This window comes from Austrofundulus limnaeus, unplaced genomic scaffold (assembly GCF_001266775.1).
Source record: "Austrofundulus limnaeus strain Quisiro unplaced genomic scaffold, Austrofundulus_limnaeus-1.0 Scaffold516, whole genome shotgun sequence".
Classification (NCBI taxonomy): Eukaryota; Metazoa; Chordata; class Actinopteri; order Cyprinodontiformes; family Rivulidae; genus Austrofundulus; species Austrofundulus limnaeus.
This window is the reverse complement of record NW_013952918.1, coordinates 269805-277151: the sequence shown is the minus strand read 5'-3', so window position 1 is coordinate 277151 and position 7347 is coordinate 269805.

The window sequence follows — 7347 nt, the reverse complement described above, 5'->3', positions numbered from 1 at the left end:
GTGTGTGTGTGTGTGTGTGTGTGTGTGTGTGTGTGTGTGTGTGCAGCTGAAACAGCTAGACTAGTTTTTCCTATTTTTTTTTGCATTAAAAACATGAGGTAAAGTTCTCCTTTTTAAATTAACTGGTAACTGGTGCATTTTAAGTGTATTTATGTATTTATATACTGAGTGTTTCGGTCCTCCATACTAAAGTTTTTATCTTTAACAGTTTAATATGACATTATATTTTGCCCTTTAGAAAAATGTTTTTTTGGGGGGGAGGTCACCTCCCAATAAATGTCCTTTTGTAAAATCTAACGGCTCATTCTTACTCAGCAGATCAGAAATTTACTTTTGATGCTTAAGTACAAAAAATGTTAGTTACTTTGAGACTTTTACTCAAGTAATATTCTTAGAGGAGACTTAAACTTTTACCAAAGTAATTTAATGGTAAGATATTTGTACTTTTACTCTAGTATCACTTTGTGGTACTTTATACAAGACTGGGATTAAGTCAAATTTAGATAAAAAGACCTCAGCTCATTTTCAGATTCCTGTTTTGAGCTATTTTGATACCTGGATCATCCTGATATGATCTGAATCCTGTTTTCAGATTAATCTAATGAGGAATTATTTATATAAGAGGAAACCTCAAACAATATGTGGATATTAAAGTTTTGCAGCTGGAGGAAAAAAGCTTTGCTAAAGGGAAAATGACAAATATTTAAGGCTTTTTTGTAGCTGCTCAAAATTTTTTTCAAAAAGATTCTTTAAGATTATATTTGAAACATTTCATTCAAACAATCCATGGGTAAGGAATTTGTTCATTACATTTTGACAAAATGCAACAGTTGCAAACACTAATCAGCTCTCTACAGCTGCTTTTTTCCCCACAGACCACTTGACTTCCCCCCAGTAGGAGGTGATGGCTGACATATTTTAGCTCAGTGTGTGTAAAACTGACAGAGTTGGGAGTCATTTTAGTGCTGTTTAAGCACAGTTCTCTGTAGCAGTCGCCTGGACTCAGGTCGACTCCAGAGGTTTATCAATTATAGATGTATATCCAGCCATCACTTGTGTGGGTTTCATTCAGATTTATTCAGTGCTTAATAAAATAAGTCGCCAACAGACAGACACAGAAACGTCGCCCCACCTTTACTCTTCTGGCAGCGGGCGATAAAGAACAAAGTTTACTTTGGTGTTCATTTACAGACAAGAGGTCCTTTCTCCTGCCAGGATCAGTGGATTTGGCTTGTTCTGATGCAGGGAATCAGTGCTGCTAATGTCCATGGCCTTACAGGAATGTGTTTGAACTCTGACGGCACAAAGAAAATCACATTCCCATCGTCCACGGAGAAAAAAAACACATAGTTCACCAACTTACCCCCCAATACCTTTTCAGGACGACGGCATCCTTGAACAGATTAACATGTAAATACACTTCCACGCTTTCACAATGCACCCAAATGCATATAATCTACATGCTAACTAGAACTTTAAAGACTTTCCACTGCTGCTTTAGGCAACACTTTCATGTCTGGGTTTTAAAAATTAAACACGAGGCCTCTCTCGGGATCTCCAAAAGCGTTTTTCAATTTGATGATTTGATGAGGGATAAGGCGGCGGCCCGGCTCAAAGGAAGGAGACCSTGGTTTAATAAGGCCTCAGCCTCGTCGCCGTAGCCTGTGAGTTTAACATCTAAATGCTGGTTTTGTGGTTTCTAATGAAGGAATTCACAGCATTTTGTGACAGATGGCAGGTAGTTCGGCTGAAATGCTGCTGCAGTTTCTGAAACCAGTGCTGACTCAGACTAACGTCTGCAGTTGTTGACAAATACGAGCCTGGATGAGCCTCCTAATCTCCCGCTCCTTTATTCCCGTATAAACACATCAACCTCTCTTATCTGCCCTCAGGGTTTAATCTAGTGCCCTCTACCCTTTTTACATCTCTGCCTCTGCTAAATTCAACCATATTTCTCATTCAGACCCTCACCATGGCGACAGGTTATTTCCCATCCTTCAGCTTCTCTCCCCGCATTGATACAGCTACCCCCACCCCGCCCATCCCTTCTTCTTCTTCTTCTGCGTTTTTATTCCAAATAAAACAAAGCCCAGCATGAATTAGCTCTGAGGTAGGTAAATGTATTCACTGACATCAGCCAGGACGAGTCCATTCTGCTGGATTCCTGTACCACTTGTTTCCAGCCTTGTCTGGGGGCTGGACCCTCTGTTGGACCCATTGTCCCCCGCGTATTCCACACAGGCCTTCAATTAATGGAGGCCTTGTCTAAGGCCTCTGGAGCAGAAACTGCTGTTGGGGACGGGGGACAAAAGGCACACAAAGACGGGGGTGAGGAGTTGCTAAGGGAAGCCCCCCCCCCCCCCCAGCTCTTTATGGGGGAATTAGAAGGGAAAAGGAGGGACGGAGGGCGAGAGGAGCGCTGGATGAGCTCCTTAAGGTGATCCTTTCTGTCTGTGCCTCCTGCCCTGAGACGCTCCCAGACAGGACCATCCTCACTGTGCCTGACGATGACGATGATCATTTCACTGCCTGCATGCTGGAGGAGGAGGAGGTGGAAGAAGGCTGCAGCTTTTACACCAGGTGATGCTGGAGGGACGTGAGGCTGCTGCCACCTGAAACTCCAACATCCTTCAACATTTTGCTCTAAAGCTCAGCAAAAACTCTGACTTCATTTTCTGATAAAATAAAATGTTATTTTCATGTAGGGAATCACCTTCACAGTTCCCTTAAAGTAATAAAGCACTTTTAACYTTTAATGGCAGAATATTTTCTGTGGTTAACATGAATGAAAGTAATGTCTACATCAGTGGTGGGCACAGTTCCACTGAAGCACTAATTGGGGAACTAATTTCCTGATTAGTGCTTTAGGGCTTTTGCTAATTTTAAAATGTATTAGTGGATTAGTACTTGCTAAATTTATAGACTAAATTTAGAAGCACTAACTGAGGCCTATAAAGGTTATTGATCAACATTAATGTGAACAGCTGAAAGTGAAAGCTGTCACACATTTTATTCATATGTGTGTCAGTTATCCACTATGACAATATCTTGACAATATATGAACCCAAATACAGCTGTAGACCAAGTTGAGACCAAGACCAGAAATTTTTTTATTAATTATTTTATTAATTTAATAAAAATCACTAGTTCCCTAAATGATAGAGTAACAAAAATACACAAATAACAATGAGTCAGGTCTGGATTTGAATAATTATGTTTTACATTCAATGAAAGCAAAGATGTTAACAAATAAATTGGACAATAATCTGGCTATTTAGTGATATTTCCATAGTTGTGGTCTTGACTGGTCTTGAAATAATATCCAGAGTCTTCAATGTCCGAGACAAGACCGAGTAAAAATGCTGTTGAGTCTGAGACCCAAGACAATCAAAGTGTTTGAGAGTTGTTGAGTGTTTGAGTGTGTGAGATTAAAACCTGTGTCAAGTACTACAACACTAACTAATAAATTAATATTTATAAAAATATTCAACATGCAACCTCCTGAAAACCTATATCCTGGTGTTGAGAACATTGGTTTTAAACTAGTTTTATTTATTCAGACTAGATTTTACGTTTCATTTTCATTTTTAAATAAAGAATATATTATTTTTTTCATCCTTTATTGCTTAAAAACAACATTTTCCTATTTATAAGATTCTACTAATCCTAGAGGTATTTCCTAGAGGAAATCAAAAACGCACAACAAATAAAAATTTGAGGGGTGTACCAGGTGGATGGGGGTCAGTTTTGCTGGATTTTTAAATAAATCTAAATTAAGTAAAAACTTCAAGAGATACCAGAAGGAGCAGTTCAGGTTTAATTATATTTTGTTTCTTTAACCTTTATTTAAGCAGGTGACTGAGAACAAATCCTTATTTTGAACAACGATCTGTTCAGGAAACATTTAGTCCACCTAGTCTGCAGATGCCTTGTTAGCTGATTAAACTGAAGTCTGTTGACATTTTGAAGCTCCAAAAGGAGCATGTTTTTCTTAATTGTTTTGCTGAAATCCTGTCGTTTTGGATGTGGATTATTATTATTATTATTTTTACGATTCATTGCAAATTTTCCTCTGTTGTTACCACAAACTGCAGCATATTATTTCCAATCAAGCCTCAAATTTTCTTGTATTTTTAATGGGGTTTTAATGTTTTAAATCTTGAGCCGGAAAAAGGTAGGGTGCCGTCTCCAGGTCGGGGAGGAGGTCCTGCCCCAAGTGGAGGAGTTTAAGTATCTCGTGGTCTTGTTCACGAATGAGGGAAGAATGGAGCGGGAGATCGATAGGCGGATTAGAGCTACATCTGCAGTGATGCGGGCGCTGTACCGGTCTGTCGTGGTGAAGCGAGAGCTGAGCCAGAAGGTGAAGTTCTACGTTCCTATCCTCATTTATGGTCACGAGCTTTGGGGGGGTAGTGACAGAAAGAACAAGATAGCGGATACAAGTGGCTGAAATGTTTCCTCCGCAGGGTGTCTGAGCTCTCCAAGAAGCTCGGGGTGCATGGAGGTGCCAGAGAGGTTCAGTGTTGGGAATGTGCGTGGTGGCCGACCCTAGCCCACAGACTACAAGATGAAGATTTTCATTTTCTGTTGGGGTTGGGACCTTTTGACCCCTGATGACATCATCGAGCGCATGTTTGTTTAGTGAAATGTAATTTAATTCAAAGAGCTAATCAATATGAATCTGCTGATACCTTGTTGTAGAATTTGGTTGGTTTGTAGCAAGGTTATTGGCAGTTAAGTTTCCTGTGTATACCTAACGCTGATGGTCAGGGTGAGCAAGGGGTGTGGTCAGGATGTGGTTACCTGGGGGGCAGTGAGACCAAACTTTTTTCTGTTGACATGCATTTTTTCAAGGAGTGGACCCTAAGGTTCATCATGAAGGTGCCGGAGAGGTTCGGTGGTGGGGTGTGTGTGGTGACCCACCCTAGCCCACCGACTGGGGGGATGGGGGTTTTCATCTTCTGTTGTGGTTGTGACATTTTGACCCCCTGATGACATCGTTGTTTGCATGTTTGTTTAATGAAGCGTCGTTTAAATCAAAAAGATGGGCGGTCTGAATCTGCTGATGCCTTGTTTGTGAGGTTTGGTTGGTTTGTAGAAAGATATTGGCAGTTAAGCTTCCTGTCCCCCTAATTTTGATGGTCACAATGGAATAGGGGTGTGGTCACAAGGTGGTCCCTAGGGGACAGTGAGACCCAACTATTTTTCTGTTGACATGTTTTTGTTGGAAGAGGGCACCATAGGGTACATGAAAGTGCCAGAGTAATTCAGTTGTGGGGTGTGCATGGTGACCCACCCTAATCTACAGACTAAAGACATGAAAATTTTCATCTTCTGTTGGGGTTGTGACATTTTGACCCCCTGATGACATCATCGAGTGTATGTTTGATTGATGAAATGTCATGTGACTCGAAGAGCTGGTCAGTAACAATCTGCTGATGCCTTGTTTTAAAAATTTGGTTAATTTTTTGGAAAAGTTATTGGCATTTAAGTTTTCTGTACCCCTAATCTTGCTGGTCACAATGAAGGAAGAGGTGTGGTTGGGGGGCGGTCCCAAGGGTCAGTGAGACCCAATTTTTTTTCTGTTGGCATGCATTTTCTGGAGTGGGGTGGACCATGTGGTACATGAAGGTGCCAGAGATGTTCAGTGATGTGTGTGTGTGTGTGTGTGTGTGTGTGTGTGTGTGTGTGTGTGTGTGTGTGTGTGTGTGTGTGTGTGTGTGTGGCAGGGGGGCTGAGCCAACGTAGCCCTCCAACCTGTTCTTGTATCTTGTTTTAGTGTGTGGGGCTCTACTGTGCCTACCAGAGGGGGAAGATGAAAGAGGCTGTTTCCTGGGTATGCAGAGCATGTGATAATTTTCTCTGTCCATTACATATTTCCCAAAAGTGAGTACACCCCTCACATTTTTTAAATGTTCTAAAATATCATGGGACAGCACTGAAGACATGTCACTTTGACACATTATAAAGTAGTCAGTGCACAGTTGGTATAAAAGCATTCATTTGCAGTCCTCTGAAAATAACTGATCACAACACCTGCTTCAAATGTTGTCTGTCCATTAAATGAAGGTTATTAGCACATATCAGTGCTTTTAACCCAATTTTTTAATTAGATAAAAAATTATTTTACCCCACAACGAAACACTGAAAAATGAAACATTGAAAAATGAAACATTGAAACTATTTTGGCACTCTAATTTTAAAATGCCAAAAATTTTTGTTTATTTTTTCAGTGTTTCATTTTTCAATGTTTAATTTTTCAGTGTTGTGTTTTTCATTGACAATGTTTTATTTTTCAACATTTTTCAGTGCTTCATTTTTCAGTGTTTAATTTTTGAATGTTGTGTTTTGCAATGGCAATGTTTTGTTTTTCAATGTTTCTTTTTTCTCTGTTTCTGTTTTCAGTGTTTCATTTTTCAATGRGAAATGTCTTTTTCAATATCAATTGTAAGCTGTCACTGGTTTAACTCCATACGCTGTAAAAAATGAAATGTTGGATTTACTTAACCGTGTTATGTTACCTGGTTCCACTTAACTGAGTTGAGTAAATTCAAAGCAATAGACCAGTTTTTTAGTCAAAGAACATGAGTATGTTGCTTTGAATTTACTCAACTCAGTTAAGTGGAACCAGGTAACATAACATGGTTAAGTAAATCCAACATTTCATTTTTAGAGTGTAGAAGGCACTTGTCCTGGGGGAAGTGGGTTTAGTTCTTCCCCCCGGAARGCAGTGCTAAAGCGGTTGGCCCAGCTTGCTGTCCAACTTTGAACGAGGTAAGCACTCAATGTGTGGCATGAAGATCCAGGCTGTAGCCGATGCTCACCCCAGACATTGCTAACAGTTGCTAACAGATAAAGTTTTCCGGGTCTGTTCAGACATGTTTCAAACTTTAGTCAACTGATTTCTGTGGTGTGTTAAAAATTTACTGAAACTTTCACGTTTTTGGTTCAGTTTATTTGATGACAGGAGAGGGAAATATATTTAATCTTAGGAAACCAAAATCCAACCACTAAACCAGCCATGTGATTAGGCTCAAATTCCTGTTTGGCTCAAACTTCTATCAGCCATTCTGTCAGTGATGGAATTTTCCTGAACGTTTCATCAAAATCTGAGGTGGATTATTTTATTTTCATTTTCATATTTTACACACAAAGGAACCCTGCAATAAAAGTTGGCCTACTCCACCCTCCCATGTTGTCCAGGAAAGAGCGTAAACTTCCAAGAACATTGGAGAAGAGCTCCAAGTGGCTTGTTATCCATCTGTCACAGTGTGGAGTGCTTTGTCTGTGGCATGACCACCTGATCGGAGCCGCGTGCCCTCTTGTGTGCTGAAATGTTTCAAATTT